This window comes from Heteronotia binoei, chromosome 16, assembly GCF_032191835.1.
Source record: "Heteronotia binoei isolate CCM8104 ecotype False Entrance Well chromosome 16, APGP_CSIRO_Hbin_v1, whole genome shotgun sequence".
Lineage (NCBI taxonomy): Eukaryota > Metazoa > Chordata > Lepidosauria > Squamata > Gekkonidae > Heteronotia > Heteronotia binoei.
Genome location: NC_083238.1, coordinates 2,452,408 through 2,474,394, shown reverse-complemented (window position 1 = coordinate 2,474,394; position 21,987 = coordinate 2,452,408).

Below are 21,987 nucleotides of genomic sequence, written 5' to 3'. Positions count from 1 at the left end.
CAAATACAAGAACAATTGGAGGCTATGGAGGCAAGATTGGTCAAAGTGATGAAAGATTTAATAACTGATAATAAGAAGCAATTAATTAAAGAATTTAAAAAAGATATTGAAGCAAGTGCAGAGGTGGTGAAAATGGAGATTAAAAAACAAATTGAGGATCTCAGAAATGACACACAAGTAACATTAAACAAAGCAGATGTGGTTGAAAATAACGTGAAAGATCAAGATTCCATGATTAATAAATTGCAGGAGAAAGGAGTTCTACAAGACTGCAAATTAATGGAAAACCAGATACGTCTGAGAGGAGTACCTGAAAATGAAGAGTCTGATCTAAGGACATATATAATAAGAATCATTGCTGAATTTTTGGGTATGGATGCTGATGAATCTAGCTATCTTTATGACTACATATACAGGATCAATTCAGTGTATGCCAAGAAAAACAAGTTGCCAAGAGACATGGTAATAAGATTTCTGTCAAGAGATATGGTGGGAAAGATCTTAAGTAAACAATTTGAAAAAATACTGGAAGTAGAGTAAGAATCATGAAAGAGTTGCCAAGAAAAGTCATAAATGACAGAAGACTGTATAAAAAATTAACTGACAAATTGCGGGAGAATGAAGTGAGATACAGATGGATACTGCCAGAGGGTCTAAGTTTTGAATATGGAGGCAAGAGGATTACAATTATAGATGTTCAAGAACTGAGGAGGTTTTTTGAAGAACATAGGGAATTTGGGGATGCAGAATAAAAGAAGAACCATTATGCAGCAGCAAGCCTTTATTGGCATAAAACAGATTTAGCAGTAAAATAGCAATATAAATAATATAAAATCCTAGATTATAAAGTACATAGGGAGCTAAAATACATAAAATAAGTAAAATATATATGAGTCGAGTTTAACCAAATTAAATAATTAAAACAAATAAAATGTGGTCATTCCAGAACCATTCTCTGTCGTATTTCCATGGCCTGTTGGAGAAATCTAGCCACCATCAAAGTTACCTAAGCACAAGTGTCATTTAAAAGTTTGTGGACTTTGCCTGAATCAGCAAAGCCCAACATATCTGCTAAGATATCTTTCAAGTATATACAACGAATATCATCATAAAGAGGACAGTTCAATAATACATGGGAAATATTTTCAATACACTTGGAATTACAAAGACAGCATCTATTAGAGTACTCAATCCTGTTAAATCTACCAAATAGGATAGCAGATGGTAATGCATTACATCTCATTAACGAGAACGCACGCCGTTGCTGTGGAGCTTGTAGAGAGGGGAAATACGACTCTAATTTCCCTACTGAGAGAGGAATTTCAAAATTCAGCGGGGAGCAAGACTTGTTGGCCAGGCTATATAACGTTTGCATTTCAATATCTAGAATTCTGAGCTTGTTTCAAAAAAGCATCTTTTAAGGATAGCATAAGAAGTGAATCTAAATCAATGCCCATAGATTTAATTTTCCTCTCAATAAATACTAGCCAATTTGACAAATTAGATTCTGAGAGCAGTTGATATAAAAGGCTTTCTGAGTCAGAGTGGAAATGTAGCCATAGCCAGTATTTAAGTGACTAAATGCACCACAAAAAAAGAAAGGCTACATTTCATTGGATTAAGAACCAAAAATGTAGTATAATTTGCCTACAAGAAGTACATATTAAACAAATGGATTATAAATTTTTATGGAATAAACAACTGGGAATGGAATTTTACTCATTGGCTAAGGAGAAAAAAAGGGGAGTGTTTTTTTTATATTAAACAAGAATTAGATCCAAAGTTGATTTTTAAGGACAATGATGGGAGATATTTAGCAGCGGAAGTGGTGTTGAATGACAAAAAGACGTTATTATTGGGACTGTATGCCCCAAATGGGGTGAAAGATGCCTTCTTTAAAGATATCGTGCAACAGTTAGATCAAGTTACATATGAACAAGTAATGTTAATGGGAGATTTTAATGGTACAGTTAAAAATATGTTGGACAGATCTGGAAAAAAAAATAATGAAGGGAAATTTTTTGATTTAGTGAAACAAGAAAGTTTAGAAGATATATGGAGGAAATTTAATCCTAAGGTATGTGATTATACCTTTTTCTCAGCAAGGCACAACTCTTTCTCAAGAATTGATATGCTATGGACTACAAAAGAGTTTGGACATAACAAAAAAATAGAGATTCTTCCTAAAGTGGGGGCAGATCATAGTCCATTAATGTGGATGGCAAAATGTGCGAAAAAGGAAGGAGGTGGAGGATAAATGAAGATTTGTTACAGAAAATGGAAATAGTGGAGCCTCTAGGGGAAAAAAAACTAAAGCTTTCTTTCAAATAAATGAAAATGAGGACATTCAATTTCAGACAGTGTGGGATGCGTATAAAGCTGTAATGAGAGGTACTTTAATTACAATGAACAATAAAGATAAAAGAGCTAAAGAGAAACAGTTGCTGGACATACAAAAAGAGATTGCAAAGAGAGAAAAGGAACTCAAAAAAAAGACCGGGGAAAAAAGAAATTTATAAGGGAGATTACAATATTACAGAATCAATTGAGACATTTGTTAAACAAAGAGGTTGAATGGAATCTCAAAAGACTGCAACAGAAATCTTTTGAACAGGCAAATAAGCCTGGAAAATACCTGGCTTGGCAAATGAAAAAAAAAAGGGAGAATAAGTTTATTAACAAAATTGTATTAGTAGGTAAAGAAATTGTAGACCAAGCAGGAATTAAAAGAGAATTCTATAAATATTATGCTAAGTTATTTCAAGGTCAAAAGGTGGAGAAAAGAAAAATAGATGCATATTTACAGAAAATTCAGGTAAATCCTTTAGCAGTAAATACGCAAAAGATTTTAAATGAACCAATTGAAAAAACAGAAATTGAAGCAGCAATAAATTCAATGCAATTGGGAAAGGCACCAGGTCCAGATGGTTTTACAGCAAAATTTTATAAAGTCCTTGCAGAGACATTAGTACCAAAACGTCAAAAATTGATGAATGTTATAAGGATTGATGGGAAAATACCAAATACATGGAAGGAAGCAGTAATTTCATTGATACCAAAAGAAGATAGAGAAAACACAAATGTAAAATTTATAGACCAATTTCACTACTTAATAATGACTATAAAATATATGCTAGGATATTAGCAGAACGACTCAAACAGCATTTGAATAATTTCATCAAAGAAGAACAAGCAGGATTTCTTACCAGGAGACAAATCAAAGATAATATCAGAACTGTTATGGACATTGTTGAATACTATGAGAAGCATCCTGAAAAAGAAGTGGCATTATTCTTTGCAGACGCAGAATGTGAATTCGGATTTTATGTTTGCAGTGATGGAGAAATTGGGAATAGGAGAAGGTTTTATAAGAATGGTGAAGGCAATATATACTGAACAACAAGCAAGACTTTGTATAAATGCAGATTTGACAGAAAAAATGAAAATTAGTAAAGGAACAAGACAAAGTTCCCCTCTATCTCCATTGATATTTATAATGACACTAGAGATTTTGCTTATGCAAATACAAGAAGATAAGGAAATAGAGGTTTTTCTTACAAATAAGGAAATTGAAAGGTTTTTCTTACAAATATAGAGCATTTGCTGATGATGTAATGTTTATCAATGAAAATCCCATATATGTAACACCATTGCTGCTTCGTAAGATACAAGAATATGGAGAACTGGCAGGCTTCTATATAAACAAAAGAAAAATCGAAAATTTTGTGTAAAAATATGACAAAAAGTCAACAGGAAGAACTGCAGAGTGCAACAGAGTGTGAGGTTACTTCAAAAGTAAAATATCTAGGTGTCGAAATTACTATGAAAAATATAGACGTACAAAAATAACTATGAGAAGCTCTGGCGTAAAATTGATGGAGATCTGATAAAATGGAATAAATTGAACTTGTCTATGCTGGGCAGAATTGCTGCAATTAAAATGAATGTTCTACCAAGAATTATGTTCCTATTTCAAACAATTCCAATCGTGAAGGACAATAAACAATTTAGTAAATGGAAAAAAAAAATTTCAGAATTTGTATGGGCCGGAAAAATCAAGAATCAAAATGAAAATCTTAACTGATGCAAAAGAAAGGGGAGGTTTCCAGCTGCAGGATCTAAAATTGTACCATGATGCAGTGTGTTTGGTATGGATTAAGGAATGGATGATGTTACTAAATAAGAAATTGTTGCTTTTAGAAGGCCATGGAAATATAATAATAATAATAATAATAACTTTATTTTTATATCCCGCCCTCCCCCACCGAAGCGGGCTCAGGGCGGCTAACAGACATGGAAATCCCATGATTCATATAAAACAATGTAAACAATTTTAATATATCAATTATATAATAAATTAATTTAAAATAGATAAAATATATAAATGGGTGCTAAAATACTGTGATCATAATATCCATAAGATGGCTAGATGTGCATACGTCAGGTTAATCGGGTTCCATCTCGAAGGCAAGCTGGAAAAGAAATGTTTTGCAAGCCCTGCGGAATTGGTTCAGGTCCCGCAGGGCTCGCACCATCTCTGGAAGGTGGTTCCACCAACGAGGGGCCATCACTGAGAAGGCCTGCTCCCTAGTAGCCTTCAACCTAGCATCTCTTGGCCCAGGGATTGTTAGTAAGTTCTGAGAGCTAGATCTCAGTGCTCTCTGGGGCACATATGGGGAGAGGCGGTCCCTTAGGTAGGCAGGTCCTCGGCCATATAGGGCTTTAAAGGTAATAACCAGCACTTTATAGCGAACACGGTACACAACCGGCAGCCAATGCAGATCCCGCAGCCCAGGCCGCGCAGGTTCCCACCGTGGTAGTCCCTCCAGCAGCCTGGCCGCCGTGTTCTGGACTACCTGAAGCCTCCGTGTTCGGTATAAGGGCAGCCCCATGTAGAGGGCATTGCAGTAGTCTAGTCTCGAAGTGACCGTTGCGTGGATCACAGTTGCTAGGTCGCTGCGCTCCAAGAAGGGAGCCAGCTGCCTCGCCCTCTTGAGATGGAAGAAGGCGGATCTAGCAGTGGCGGCTATCTGGGCCTCCACTGATAGAGAGGATTCCAGTAGCACTCCCAGGATCTTGACTTTGCGCACTGGTACCAGTGGCGCACCGTCAAAAGCCGGTAGGGTAATCTCCCCTCCCGGTCCGCCGCGGCCCACGCAAAGGACCTCAGTCTTCGCCGGATTCAACTTCAACCCGCTCAGCCTGAGCCAGTCAGCCACGGCTTGTAATGCCCAGTCCAAATTTATAGGGACCTCACCAGCCCGGCTGTCCATCAATAGATAGAGCTGGGTGTCATCTGCATATTGATGACAACCCAGCCCATACCTCCGTGCAATCTGGGCAAGGGGGCGCATAAAGATGTTAAACAACATCGGGGAGAGAACTGCTCCCTGGGGCACACCACAATGAAGTGGGTGCCTCTGAGACAGCTCCCCCCCAATTGCCACCCTTTGTCCCCGACCGTCAAGAAAGGAGGAGAGCCACTGTAAGGCTAGCCCCCGAATTCCTGCGTCGGCGAGGCGGCGGGTCAGCAGCCGATGGTCGACCATATCGAACGCATGCATATATGTATTATGGGAAAAATAAGATTGATGGTTTTTTCTCACATCATTATATAAGAAGAAATCTGCTCAGTACCTGGTTAAAATACAAAAAATATGATGAGAGAAAGCCGTTATGGATTGTGCCAACGGAAGTAATAAAATTATCTTCAGAAACTGATGAAGGGATGTGGCTAACGTTTAATCAACTATTAAAAATACAGGGAGGAAAGGTGGAACTAAAATCAGCTGAAGAATTACAGTATAAATATAATTGGTTTCAACTGCAACAAATTAAGAGTTTGGTGGAACAGGACATCAAAAATGAAGGTATAGGACAGAAGCAAACAGAATTGGAAAGAATGCTGTTGGGAGAAAATGAAAAGTTCATTTCAAGAATTTATACATTATTATTGAAATGGTCTACGGAAGATGAAGTAGTTAAATCTCAAATGATAAAATGGCAATCAATTTTAACAAAGAAATACAAATGGAATCATGGGAATATTTATGGAAGAACTCTATGAAGATATCGACATGTTACAACATTAAAGAAAATTGCTTTAAAATGCTATATAGATGGTATATGACACCAAAGAAACTGGCAAAAATGAATAATCAGGTGTCAGATAGATGTTGGAAATGCAAAAAGCATGAAGGATCTTTCTATCATATGTGGTGGACTTGTGAAAAGGCAAGACAATTTTGGCAAATGGTTAAGAAAGAAATGTCAAAAAATTTAGGTTATGACATTAAGAGGTCTCCAGACTTTTTTCTGTTGGGATTACAAATGGTGTGGTATCTGCTTTCAGCTGCAAGGACATTATATGCGCAGCTATGGAAGCAGGATAAAATATCAGAAAAATGGGATTGGATTTTAAAAGTTATGTCTTGGAGTGAAATAGACAAACTTAAAAGAATCTTAAAAGACTATGATTTTGAGAAATTCAGAAAGGAGTGGGAGAAATTCCAAAAATATGTTGGAAAATACTGGAAGGTAAAGGGACATTTAGTGATTTTTGATAATAGCTGAAGCTTTGTGGAATAATGGACTAAATCCTATTAAGAAATAATTTCCTTATGTTATATAGAAATAATCTCCTTTTGTTTTTATTTTTGATGAAGGTGAAAGGATAAGAATGACTTCTTTTAAACTCATTCTTTTCTTTTCTTTTTTACTGTGATAAGGTTTTAACATGAAGATTCTGGGTTTGCTAAAATTATCTTGTATTTTTACCAATTTAAGTAAACACCAGCGGGGGTCATAAAAAGGGGGGAGAGGAAGAGGGGGGGAAATGTAATGTATTGGTATAAACTTGCATTGATTCTTTTATTTCTTTAAGAATATTATAACAATATATTGCAAATTAATAAAATTGTTTTACACAAGAAGTCAGAAGCTTCCTGATGAAGCTCAGAAGATGGACTTTATATATTTAAAGAGCAACAATGTCAGTTTTTAATGCAGTCCAATGATATCAAGTTTTCATCCAGCCCAAATTGGTCCAAATGCATTTCAATGCATTTGCTGGCTTCATTCGAGCTGCATTTCACATTCCACTTTCTCAAGAGCTGATAAAACATCAACAGCATTCTGGCAAAAAGTGTAACATATATTAATACCCAATAAGCCTGTTATATATCAAATATATGAATTTTAAACAATCATACTGTGATGTCCCAAGAGTTCTACATAGATCTGATTCCTCAAGGTGTATGCTCAAACAAGATTTTCCAAGGCTAAGGTTTTAACAGGATAGGCCTGGTGTTGTTAAGATCCCTTGCCATTTGTTATTATGTATGCTTGCCTTGTCTAGAAGAAATCGAAACTTAAGCACCCCATGAGAGAGGCCAGTTCATTCCTTCCCAGCCTGGCCTTCAGATAAAATACATACCACAAGTTAGGAAAGGCACAAACAGGCATAAGAAATGGCCTGCATGGTTAACAAACAAAGTAATGGAAGCTGTAAGAGGTAAGAAGGATTCCTTTAAGCGGTGGAAAACCAGTCCAAGTGAGATTAGTAAAAGGGAACACAGGCTGTGGCAAATCAAATGCAAGACTGTGATCAGGCAGGCAAAAAGGGACTATGAGGAGCATATTGCAAAAAACATAAAGACCAACAATAAAAATTTCTTCAAATATATTAGAAGTAGGAAACCAGCCAGGGAGGCAGTGGGGCCCTTGGATGACCATGGGGTAAAAGGATTACTGAAGGAGGATAGGGAAATGGCTGAGAAGCTGAATGAATTTTTTGCCTCCGTCTTCACTGTGGAAGATGAGAACTTTTTGCCCGCCCCAGAACCACTAATTTTGGAAGGGGTGTTGAAAGACCTGAGTCAGATTGAGGTGACAAAAGAGGAGGTCCTACAACTGATAGACAAATTAAAAACTAATAAGTCACCGGGTCCGGATGGCATACATCCGAGAATTCTGAAAGAACTCAAAGTTGAACTTGTGGATCTTCTAACAAAAATCTGTAATCTTTCATTGAAATCTGCCTCCGTTCCTGAGGACTGGAAGGTAGCAAATGTCACCCCCATCTTTAAAAAGGGTTCCATAGGAGATCCGGAAAATTACAGGCCAGTCAGTCTGACTTCAATACCGGGAAAGTTGGTAGAAACCATTATCAAGGACAGAATGAGTAGGCACATTGATGAACACGGGTTATTGAGGAAGACTCAGCATGGGTTCTGCAAGGGAAGATCTTGCCTCACTAACCTGTTACATTTCTTTGAGGGGGTGAATAAACATGTGGACAAAGGAGACCCGATAGATGTTGTTTACCTTGACTTCCAGAAAGCTTTTGATAAAGTTCCTCATCAAAGGCTCCTTAGAAAGCTTGAGAGTCATGGAGTAAAAGGACAGGTCCTCTTGTGGATCAAAAACTGGCTGAGTAATAGGAAGCAGAGAGTGAGTATAAATGGGCAGTCTTCGCAGTGGAGGACGGTAAGCAGTGGGGTGCCGCAGGGCTCAGTACTGGGTCCCATGCTCTTTAACTTGTTCATAAATGATTTGGAGTTGGGAGTGAGCAGTGAAGTGGCCAAGTTTGCGGATGACACTAAATTGTTCAGGATGGTGAGAACCAGAGAGGATTGTGAGGAACTCCAAAGGGATCTGTTGAGGCTGGGTGAGTGGGCGTCAACGTGGCAGATGTGGTTCAATGTGGCCAAGTGCAAAGTAATGCACATTGGGGCCAAGAATCCCAGCTACAAATACAAGTTGATGGGGTGTGAACTGGCAGAGACTGACCAAGAGAGAGATCTTGGGGTCATGGTAGATAACTCACTGAAAATGTCAAGACAGTGTGCGTTTGCAATAAAAAAGGCCAACGCCATGCTGGGAATTATTAGGAAGGGAATTGAAAACAAATCAGCCAGTATCATAATGCCCCTGTATAAATCGATGGTGCGGTCTCATTTGGAGTACTGTGTGCAATTCTGGTCGCCACACTTCAAAAAGGATATTATAGCATTGGAGAAAGTCCAGAAAAGGGCAACTAGAATGATTAAAGGGCTGGAGCACTTTCCCTATGAAGAAAGGTTGAAACGCTTGGGACTCTTTAGCTTGGAGAAACGTCGACTGCGGGGTGACATGATAGAGGTTTACAAGATAATGCATGGGATGGAGAAAGTGGAGAAAGAAGTACTTTTCTCCCTTTCTCACAATACAAGAACTCATGGGCATTCGATGAAATTGCTGAGCAGACAGGTTAAAACGGATAAAAGGAAGTACTTCTTCATCCAAAGGGTGATTAACATGTGGAATTCACTGCCACAGGAGGCGGTGGCGGCCACAAGTATAGCCACCTTCAAGAGGGGTTTAGATAAAAATAGGGAGCACAGGTCCATCAGTGGCTATTAGCCACAGTGTGTGTGTATATATAAAAAAATTTTGCCACTGTGTGACACAGAGTGTTGGACTGGATGGGCCGTTGGCCTGATCCAACATGGCTTCTCTTATGTTCTTATGTTCTTAAGGTTACTGCAGTTATGATCTCATGGTGATTTCATATGTTGCTTTGTACTGTTCTCTTGGAACCAGCCAATCAGAACATGAGGCATTTCACAAGGAAATGCAAATGAAGGATCCTGGAGAGCAGATCAGGATTTGTGAGTGCATGCTTGCTGGGCAGAGTTTCCCTTGCTCCCAACTGTATATAGTTTGTTGATGTTGACTGCTCCTTTGTGATTGTTTCTTCTGAATACAGCACTTGTGATTATTAAGAGCTGACTGAACTCACTTCAAAATAGTGTGTATTCCTTCTGCTGCATTGCCTCCTTCCCCCCCCCCCTGAGCTGGCAATTATTGATTTTTAAAGTGATAGATAATTGGATGCTATAAGGAAGAGCACAAAAAAAGCCGAATTATTATGAATACTTTACAATGTCAGAGAGAGAGAATTTTGAATGTGAAAGAGTTAGGTCGGTCTTAATGGCCCTTTTCACATAAACTGGATGTTATTCATTGTGGCCCAATTTTGAGTAAAGCAATACAGGGAAGAGGGTTTCATACGGCAAATTTCCTTCTCTTAATGAGCCACCTCAGAAGTGCTATGGACATTTCAAACAGTGCCACTTTTTCCCTACCCTCTTTCACCACTCAGTCTTCCTTGGATTTTTTTTAATTCTAAGGTGAGCGCTATAGCACTTAAGTGCTATAGCACCACCACTGAGATGGAATAAATTATTTATATTGTCCAGTGTCCCAGCTGTCCTGCACAACATAGATCACATTAATACCACCCTCTAATTCCACTCTCATATTGAAGCCACTGCAGCCAACTATTTTTGCCACAACCAAAATGATCAGAGAATAGTAAAACACTGCAAAGTGCTAGCTATCATATTTGCAGAAATAAGTCACTTCTCTTGAATGGAGCAGTTCCACAGATGCAAGGATTTCCATCTGTAAAGTATGACTTTCTCACCTCTCCCTCTTGGTGCAGCCCAAAACACACCCCGACATGCTGCTCTCAGGAACAGCACTGGGGGCTGCAACAGGATGAGGGAGGTGAAAAGCCATATTCCCCGGGCTGAAACCCTTCTGCCTGTGAAAATGTGCAAGTGGATCCAAGTCAATAGGATCAGGGTACCTTGATTTTAAAAAATTCAGAGTGCCACTACTGATAAAATTCTAAGCACACTTAGAGACATCTCACTATACTCAGGAAGACTTTTCCTCAAGAAAGTTGCTTAGCATCAGGCTATAAGCTTTCTGTGCACTCCACCCTGTTAAGCAAAAGTATGACTAAAGAACTTTCATTCAGAATTTCCCTCTTTTGTGAATTCATGCACTAGTTCTCGAGCTATTTCAGCACTGTTGTGTGTGTGTTGGTATGCCTGGCAAAACTGATAAGAAAACTGTAAAGGTCAAGCCTAGATTAGGAAAGTAAAATGCATTTCCTCTGGAGTCAGAATTGCAAGTACACCCACCTATCCTGGGAATATTTGGTAGACATTACCATAATAGTTTGGGGTTTTTTAAAACCCCTGCCATTACATTGATTTCTTTTTCTTTCATCAAAACTGGACATTATTTCTCATAACTAAAGACTGAAAGAGAACACTGACCTTCAGGAGTGCTTCTCCTCTGATGGACAGCATGGCTCATTTCCTGGGCGTTGCAAGGGAAACTGCTTTTTGCACATACCACTGAACTGCAAAGAATTCAAATGGGGTGCCTGATGAGTGCACCCATGAATAGCCAGGAAGTTTTAATCTGGTTTTGAGTTAAACTAGAATATGTCGTATGTTTGGAGGGTCATTTGAGCCAGAAAGGATTTGCTTCTCTGCACTGCCTGATAGCACAGAACTGCAACAACTGAATTCTATGGATAGCTCCAGTTTACCCAGGGAAATCTGGCTCTTTCTCATGGGGTTAATGTGAAATCAAATACTCTCAACCACCACCAATTTTGCACATTTTCAGTTTCTGTTATGTTGGGCATGAAATTTCCATTCTGTTTATGTGATCATCTGAATTCGTCTCCAGCGATCCAGGTTATAATTGCTCACCTTTCATTATGTCAAATATACAAACACTGTTCTGTATAGCAGGGATGGCCAACGGTAGCTCTCCAGTTGCTTTTTTGCCTACAACTCCCATCAGCCCAGGCCAGCATGGCCAATGGCTGGGGCTGATGGGAGTTGTAGGCAAAAAACATCTGGAGAGCTACTGTTGGCCACCCTTGCTGTATAGCCATATCTTTCTGTATAAAATATACAAACACAGCAATCAAGCAGCCTGATCCAGCACAACTGTACTCAGAAATAATTATGCGTTCAATGTCAATGGGACAGTCCCAGGTAAATAAGAATAGTACTACAGCCTTAGTATATATTGGAACGCTATCTGTAATAGTCATGCTAGTATATAAAGAAACAGAATTGAATCTAGGATCAAACTCTTTACTAAGTACATGAAAGATCCATTCCACTTTTCTTCCACTTTACTAAAAGCCGTGTGCATGGTTCTCCCATCCTCTCTTTTATACTCACAACAACTCTTTGAGGTAGATTAGGCTAAAAGAGAGTGATTGGTCTAAGGTCATCTAGTAAATTGTAGGAATGTATTGTACATTACATTGTACAATATGGCCTATTCACATTGTCTGATTGTTTGTTTAGATTTATAGCCTGCCCTTCATGGAGGCACGACACAGGTAGCAGTTTAAAGTAAAAAACATCCATTAAGCCTCTGTGCTGTCACACATTTGGTCCTCCACCCAACTTCTACATCAGCCCACAAATTCCCTTCAGCTGCCCCTTGGGAAAATCTCTCTGACATGTGCACACACACACACACACACATTAATATGAGAGACACACACAGGCAGGGCCTGGAGGATTATATTCCAATCCAATTTCTTCCCACCTATCTGGCTCTCCCTCGAGGGAGCTCTCTCCACACAAAGGCCATTCCCCGTACTTATCCTCTCCTCTTATGAGAGGGCTTGGCGCTCCTCCCAGACTTATATACCCATCCTATCTACGCGAGGTCTTCCCTCAGTCAGCTTTAACACAATGCCACCATTCGACTTAGAGCCATGTACATCAACCCCGACATCTAAGAGATTGAAAGCCTATGTCTGCATAGCTGCATTGCTAATTATCTACCATTCCCATTCAGCTTTCCTCTCCCTTTTCTTAGTGCCAAATCCGCCTGAATTGGTGAGCTCATTATTTCCCTCCCTCCTCTTTTCTTTCCCTCTGTTCCCCTCTTTGCTCCTCTGTTGGCTTCAATGGGCTCCTGCAGTTACTCAGGCAGACAGCTTTCTGTTGCCAGGCAACTCTCAGAAAAGAGAGCAAATGCCACTGGCTGTGGAGACAGAGCAGGCCCGTCTGCTCCAGTCTCCTCTGAATTAGATACAAAAGGAGATTTCTCCAATGTGGTTGGTGAAGAGTGCTGAATTATTTGCACTATTATTTTGTTAGTTGGCTTCTTCCCTCCTGTCCTCCTGACTAGCGCATCTTATTCTAACTCCAAGGCCCCCTGAAGTCATGCGCACCCTAACCTACTTGCCTGAGTCTGAAATTGCTCACTGGAGCTTGAAAATGAATGCCAGTTTTGGGGTAGCAGTTGCTTGAAGTCACAAAACATATCATTAACACTTCTGAAGTCTAGAAGACCTTTTATGGAAGTAATCACTTATTTTGCATTTGTTTTAATTTCAACCTCCCCCCCCCCCCATTTCTGTTTTCTGTCTCTTATCAGACAATCCTATCATGTAGTTTCCCCATAGGCTTAGACTGGAGTTGCTATGCATACAATTGCTCAGTAAGTAGACTTCATGGAATAAAACCCTCTTTTCTTTCTTCTTTCCTAACTCCTAACCTTCCATTTTGAAATTGATTCCAATTTTATAAAGTAAAGGGTCTAAATTGCTGTTGATTTTCTGGTTTGAATACTACATCCAGTGAACCCTCATTTTTCTTTGAGGTAGGAATCACAACATAGCAAGGCTTAAATTATCTCAAATCTGCACAAATTACATATTTGGTGCACAATTCTACCATGAGTAAATGCTGTATTTAGTCTTTTGGGAGAATAACCAGCATGTTTCTGCAATGAGACTGCAATTCAATACACGTTTACTTAGCAGGAAGAGGCAAGCTAGATGAAGTGCAGCAGACATGTGAGCAAGCTCCTGGTGACAGCATATTTTTTAAACTGGAATATAGCCATGGGAATAGGGGTGACTACAAATTCTGTTGGAGCAGCAGTAAAGAGAAGTGTACTTAAACATTTTCTCCATTGGCCGCTTTTTCTTTTGCATCAAAATTGAGTAACCCTACTCAGCTGCTTTTCCACTCACAAGAGATGAGATGGGATGTTTGTATCTTTAGTTCTGCTCTTACTACTCCATCATAGCTACTTTGATTGTGGATTTTAATAGGGTGGGGTTATTATTGCAGATGGTATTTTTACTGTTTGCATTATGTTTATATTTTGTTGGCTGCTGGGGGGCAATATTTACCAAAAGAAGGGATAAAACCATTATAACAAACAAATAAAGCTGACACTCCATACAGTAAAACACCTATAGGAAAGAAAATATTGGTCTTGTTTGCAATCCTCAAATGGATAACACCCACCACATCTATTCAATAGTTGCAGCTAGTGCTGCTTCAAGATGTTTCAGTGCTTCTGAATGTAATAGTTTCACGTTAAGCTTGCATAGCAAAAACAAGGGAGAAAAAAAGGCTTCCAGTGCAACATAAAATTCCTAGCCCCCCTGGACAGATGCTCCAGCTGACCATATTATATGTGCTAGTGGCCGTCCTATTATTTTAAAGATGATGCTGCAGATTCAACTTGCTGCCAGCCTGCAATGTGAAATAATACTCCAGTGTACACACAGCTGTCTTCAAAGGGAAATGGACTAATCCTAGTGCATTTCCTTTCCTCAACTTGTGTGTAAAGAGGAGCCTGGGAGGATTACAGAAAAACTGGTAGTATTTGTTCATTTCCCTCCATCTCTGGGCCTCTTGCTGTTGGAAAAGGAAACTGGCTAAGAGGGCAGGATTCTCGTCAATTTCCTTTTGCCAATAGCTGGAAGCTATATTCAGTTCTCTGTGACACCTGCACCTTTCAGAGGCTTTAAGAAGGTTGCTTTTTGAGCACAAAAACATCAGCTTGGATTTTTTTTTTTTTTTTGAGAAGGAAAATTCAGTGTGGGGAGAGTCATTAAATGTCTACTGCTAGTACCCTGCCAATGCAAACAGGGTCAATGTGAGGGGTCAACATCTCTGGGCAGTTGCCATACCCCCGGGGCCCCTGGGGGGGCTCTGCCAACTCATGAATGATAGGCTTAAAAGGGCACAAAAGAGACACACTCCACTGCTCCCTTATGTGCTAACTCCACAGAAAGTATGCCTCTTCCACAGAAAAAGGGTGATTATCCCTAAGGCTCATATGGCGGAGTCCTGTGGAGTGTTCTTCCATTTCCTGTGGAAGAGGCACACTAGGAGCCTTGGGACCATGACTGTACACTCTGCTTATCCTGAGGAGGTTTAAAGGAATGTGAAAGAGCCATGTCCCACAGATTCAACCAGCTGTCTCTTCCAGCAGAAAGTCCTGAGACAGCAGCAAAGTACTGTTCTTTCACACTCCTTTAAACCCTGTCATTTCAGGTAGGCTTAAAGGAGTGCAAAGTGTCATACTTGGCTGTGATTGCTTCCAGCTTTCCTATCAGTGTTATGATATGATGTTGGATTAGGATTCAACATGGGGTTTAAATTCTGATTCTGCCATAAAGTTTGCTGGATTGTCTTGGACCAGCAAGACTCACCCTAACCTATGTCACAAAGTTGTGAAAAGAAAATGAGGTAGGCAGAATCCTGTATGACACCTTGGGCATCTTGAGGGCTGGTATGACACAGTGGTCAGTGTTGGATTAGGACCCAGGTCTGAATCTCTTGCTCACCTATGGAAGCCTGCCAGATAACCTAGGGCCCATCACAGTCTCTCAGCTTAGCCTACCCTCACGAAGTTGTTGCTGTGAAGCAGAAGGAAAATGATGTGAAAAGCTCCTTTGGTTCCCAGATCAAGTAGGAAAGTGGGATAACGATAAAAAAAAATAAGCATCAAGCATACAGAGATATGCTAAAGGCACTTGGAGGAGGACTTTGCCCCCCTTGTAAAAGTAAAATGAGATTGTTGCAAACTCAGCTAATGCCCGTGGGGCTTGGATGAGCATGAAGGACTCATATTTGACTCCCTCCTTCTGCAGAGAGGGGGAATGTGTGCCTATCCTCTTGTGTATGTGTGTACATGTACAAGGGAGGTCCTGTAGATCATCTTGCCCGCCCACCCCCATCCGGAGCCCGTACTGCAAATTGTCCCACAATGATATGACAAAACAGCACATGGGCAAAGTAAAGTATTTATGGACAAAAGAAGTAAAGATGAAAATCAAATGGGATAGGCAACCAACATTTATAGATTCTGGTGGGAAGGAGGAGGAGGTGGAGTTGTATAAGAACATAAGAGAAGCCATGTTAGATCAAGTCAATGGCCCATTGAGACCAACACTGTCACACAGTGGCCAGAAAAACAAAGTGCCATCAGGAAGTCCACCAGTTGGTTTTATACTCCACCCTTCACTATCTGGAGGAGTCTCAGAGTAGCTTATAATCAAGCAGCTTCCTTGCCTCCCCCCCTCCAACAGATACCCTGTGAGGTAGATGTGGCTGAGAGAGTGCTGAGAGAACTGTGACTGGCCCTAGGTCACCCAGCTGGCTGCATGTGGAGAAGTGGGGAATCAAACCTGATTCTCCAGATTAAAGCTCTTTAACCACTACACTACAGCTGGCTCTGACAAGGAGAACAGACTACTCTGCTTAATGCATGCAACTGACCCACTGGGAATACAGAAGATATATAGACTAAGAGTCTCAGCAAATGAACAGTCCCATCGTACATTTCTAAAGATGATACAGGGCAGATCTGGAATAAAGGGTCAAAAAGGAAGGGAGCATACCACCTCCTGGACTATAAATGCATTTTGCTCTGAATGGTTGCGCTTCTATTAGTGGAGCTTGGCTGAGATATAAAATTAAAATGATTACATGTGCTTGAAGCAGAGCAGTTTGTGTTCAAGATGCTGAAAGGCCTACATGGGTCAGAGAATGATGTATATAGCTTGTTCATTACAGAAGAGGTCACCTGATGAATAATGTCAAAGAGATGAAGCCGGGGTGGAGAAGAGCCTGGGCTGAGTACACTTGCTTCATTTCCTTAAAATTATTTTTTTTTGCAAGCGACCACTGTAGCATCTGCAGGCATCAAAAAATCACTGAACCTCAGTATTAAGGTTGCACAAGGATGTTTTATTGAAGTTTCAGAGGTTCTGAATAGGCAAGCTGTGTGCACAGGCCTGACCTTGGAAATCAGCACTTTGGTTCTCTTGAAGAAAATCAACTGCTTGAATCCGGGGGGGGGGGGGGGGGGTGTTAGTAAAAGCCCAGCAGGAACTCATTTACATATTAGGACACACCTCCTAATGCCAAGCTAGCCAGAACTGCGTTCTTGTGCATTCCTGCTTAAAAAAAAACCCTTGCTAGAAACCATCTTGGTGTGATGATATCATTTCTCTGTAGTTCCTTCTCAGCAGCAGCTGCCGTGATCAAGGGGCATGAATAAGCCCAGAAATCAAACAATGGGGCAAGAATATATAACAGTATCTGCTTCCTCCTCTTTCCCCTACTGAATATTTGGATTTTGCAACCATACATCTCAGGGGCAACTTAAGTGAAGCCCAGAACTCAGCAAGATTTGCCTCAAGACTTTTTTAAAATTAGGGTTGCCAATCCCCAGGTGGATTCAACTTGGCTTGCTGCGCACTTCAAACAACCACCCGAGGGCAGTTCCAACTTTTTCAAGAGCCTAAATAAACATATTAACATCAACCTCCAGTGTTACAACGTTAAGAAAATGCAAACAATGATAACATCATTACTTACAAATCAATGAAAACATCCTCCTTTGTACTGCAATTAGGAAAACCTTTCTCCAGTGGCTCACGCTCAAGGCAAACGCTCAAACAACCCAAACAAATGCCAGCAATTTACAGCAAGAAATATCAACCCCGTATCAAAGCCTGTGTCTCAAATTTCTATAAAAAGCAGGATAAATCATTTTGTACACCCAAACCATTTGGTGCTAGAGATTGTAATTTGTAAATCTATTCTGCCTCCTTCTGTAAAAGAATTTTATGAATGTCCCCACCAGAGGGCCTGGGTTCAACTTTTTGTAACACAAAAAATCTAATGGACTCTGGGCCATGTTTACACATTCTAAAGTGATCAGTAAGTGGAGCACCTCGCACATCATTGCTGATGCGACAAACCCTGGTTTTTAAAGGTCTTACTGTGCACCCAACTTAATGTTTAATTTTATATTTTATGTTAGTTTTATATGTTGTAAGCCGCCCTGAGCCACCTAGTGGGAAGGGCGGGATATAAATCTTAAAATAAATAAATAAAAAATAGTTCTTAACTCCAGTCCTCAATCTGGCTTGCTAAAGTATTAACTGGTAAAGTATTTTTTGTTGGATCTTGTTGATCTCCTTATTGAAAAAAACTATTTCAGATATGATGACAATTTTTTCCTACAACAGCAGGGAGTTTCGACGGGGAGCGCTATTGCGCCATCCATAGCTTGTTTGTTTATGGCCAAATTAGAGCAGGAATATATATGCAATCCTCAACATAACCCCCATTGGGGAGACATTGAGCTATATTTTAGGTTTATTGATGACGTCTTTCTGGTGATCAGGCATGCTGATACCATTCCCCATTTAGTTGAGGTTATGAAGAAGAAGAAGAATTGCAGATTTATACCCCGCCCTTCTCCCTGAATCAGAGACTCAGAGCAGCTCACAATCTCCCATATCTTCTCCCCCCCACAACAGACACCCTGTGAGGTGGGTGGGGCTGAGAGAGTTCTCACAGCAGCTGCCGTTTCAAGGACAGCCTCTGCCAGAGCTATGGCTAACCCAAGGCCATTCCAGCAGCTGCAAGTGGAGGAGTAGGGAATCAAACCTGGTTCTCCCAGATAAGAGTCCGCGCACTTAACCACTACACCAAACTGGCTCTCATAGAAAAATCAAGTTTACTGCCCAATATGACTTAGACATTATTAGTTTTCTTGATACGTTAGTTTATAGGACAACTAATAATAATTTAGCAATTAAAATTTTTTGTAAGACTGTAGATAGAAACACCTACCTTCATTATTCTTCTTTTCACCCACCGGGTGGCCAGTTTCTGAGGCTGAAGCGGAATAACACCTCACCTGCAGATTTTAATGACAGGTGTAGAAGGATTAGTGGGGGTTTTTACCCAACATGGATATCCCCAGACAATTGTGAGGCAAGCCAGATTGAGGACTGGAGTTAAGAACCGTTCTGATTTACTTATGTATAAAGAAAGGCAGAACAAGGTTCTTGTTAACTTGTCCATTTCACTCCATATCATAATTTTTACAATCCAATCCCATTTCTCTGGTATTTTTTCTTGCTTCCACAACTGCGCATACAATGTCCTAGCAGCTGAGAGCAGGTACCAGATTAAAGTTCTATCTTCTTTTGGAAATTTTTCCATTTGTAATCCCAACAGAAAAGTCTCTGCAATTTTGTTGAATTCGTATCCCAAGATCTTAGAAACCTCTTGTTGAATCATCTACCAATACTTTTTCACTCTTTCACAAGTCCATCACATATGGTAGAAAGAACCTTCATGTTTTTTACATTTCCAACATCTATCTGGCATCTTATTGTTCATCTTTGCCAACTTTTTAGGAGTCATATACCATCTGTACATCATCTTAAAACAATTTTCTTTAATACTCTGACATGTTGAGAGTTTCATAGAGTTCTTCCACAAATATTCCCATGTGTCCCTCTGTATTTCTTTATTTACATTAATTGCCCACTTAATCATTTGAGATTTCACTACTTCATCTTCCATAGACCATTTTAAAAGTAACATAGATTTTCGAAATTTACTTTGAAGAGTAATTCAACAGGTGTAATAGCAACACGAGTCCTAGGTTCAAGTTCGTGTTTCCTTTACACTTCATCTGGCCACTATTTTTACACTCTGGAACCCATGCTTAGGCAACAGCTCATAGTCATATCTTATTAGTATGCACGAACAGTTCTAGAAGAAGTGTAAAGGAAACACAAACTTGAACCTAGGACTCGTGTTGCTGCTACTACACCTGTTGAATTTCTCTTCAAAGAGGAACAGCTGGGCTATCTGCGTCTCTCAACAGAAAGACAAGAAGACAACAGATTTTCATACCTGGCAACATTTAAAGTTTGAGTTTCTACTAAGGACTGTTTACTTGTGAAGGAAGGGCAATGGCCCAGCCAACCTTGTCCTGACTTCATCTATAGACTTAGAAGGCAGGTTTAAGCCTTCCTGTACTTTGCCCTATGCAAGAATGCTGAGGGCCTCGGAATGTGCTGCCCTTTCACCTCCTTCCTGGAATACACATTTGGGGTAACAAGCTTAGGTAAACAATGGAAGGAAAAATGTAAATGAAATTCAAGCTGCAAGTCTAACAGAACAATTCAAAGCCGAGTTATAACATTCTAAGATCATTGACTTCAATGGACTTTAAAGGGGGAAAGACTGCTTATGAATACTACTTGATATATTATTAGTTTGTCAAGTATTGCTAGATTCCTTTCCATGGCCCAGACTTTGAACATTCCATATTAAACCCTGATCTCTTGCAAACAGAATTCAGCAGCAGCTGTCTTTTCTGTCTAGGGCTTATAGCTCTAACTTAGACGTAGACACTGTCAGACACTTTGGGTCTGCCCTAAAGCCACAAAGTCTGCTAAAGAAGCCCATGCCACTTTGAATAGGCAGAGAGATAAGAAGGCAGGGAAAAAGCCAGAGAATTATATGTTCATTCTTCCTCAAAGGTCTCCAGGCCCAAGCCCTTCCTTCTGCTGCTGCAAATAAGGCTTCTATAGGAAGGAATCCATCAACACTTCTAGATAATATCAAAAAGCAAATAAACCCCAAGAAACAAAGGCACCTTACAACTAAGATTTCTATAGCCACGGCAGAGTTTTTAAGCATCTCCCTCTTCACTCACAGCACGGCCCTAAATAGCATCTGGGTGCTTAAATTATACCAAATTTCCTTTGTTCATATTTTGCTGTAATAGTTTTAGTATGTGTTTTATTTCTTACTACAGATTTAACTTAGACAGGATGATGCAGACAATATCTGTGAAAATACGTAATTATGGGAAAGTACTTGTTTCTCATCCACTACTGCACTTCTTCGTAGATTGTTGTTGTTATTGTTGTTGTTAAATTTATATTCTGCCCTCTTTGCAAGCGGGCTCAGAGCAGATCACAACATAAAAACAGAGATAGAATCTATATAAATAACAATTTAACATCAATAAAACAGTATAAAATTTCTTTAAAACACAGGGTTTCCAGTTGAAAGCATTGGTCTCCAGTTTCACAGACTGGGTTACGTAAGATGGTGGATGGTATCAGCAATATCAACAGTGCCACCATTGTTGGCGGGAGGACTAAGGTCTTCCTGGATGTCCAGCTGCCTGGCAGAACAGCTCTGTTTAGTTAACAGAGGAACCCATATCATGTAGTTTGTGATTTCTGATTAGCTGCAATGAATTCTTTGCTGCTCCTTGAGATGTCCTATTGCTTTTGACAGAAGAGGGCTGTCAAACAATGATAATGATCATAAAGCCCACCATGTATATGACTTCATAATATAATTTTTGATACAGGGCATTCTCCCTGAAAGATTTGCATTTTGCTGCTACCACACTCGTTACATACAATATGAACTATTGATCAGATAACCTGGGATGGTGGTGGTAAACATTTGTCTCAAGCAATGCATCAAGCAGTTTTGCACCTGCACAGTAGCTACAGAACCAGGTCAAGCCATAGTAATAGTAGCATGTGTCCAACCATGCAGTTACTCCAATCAAATGGCATTTCCATTTATAAAAGAAGAACCCTCAGGAACAGAATTTCAGAGGGTTCGGTGGGCTGCACCAGGAAGAGTAATCCAATTATTTGCCATTCATGGATGGTTGAATACATGCCAGTAACAAATAACAACTTTGACTAACAGTGCAATGCTTAAAATACCTTCTTGGGAATTGCAAAGTGAGTTCAGTCTGCTCTTACGTAAGTGTCAGACCCCAGAGTCAAGGAACACACTGAGGGTAACTTCGGACGTTTATTCCAAGCATCATTAAGGCAGTACAAGAAGTTGCTGAAACTGAGGTTCCAGCCTGTAGGCACCACCTATTTACCCTCGGTGGGCCGGTACTAATTCAAGCAAAGCGTAGCAAATAATAGCGGGTACATTTGGCGGGCTTTCTACTCTCATCTCCCTTCCACCTTAGTCCAGGTGTTCTATCTACTAGCCTCTCCATCTC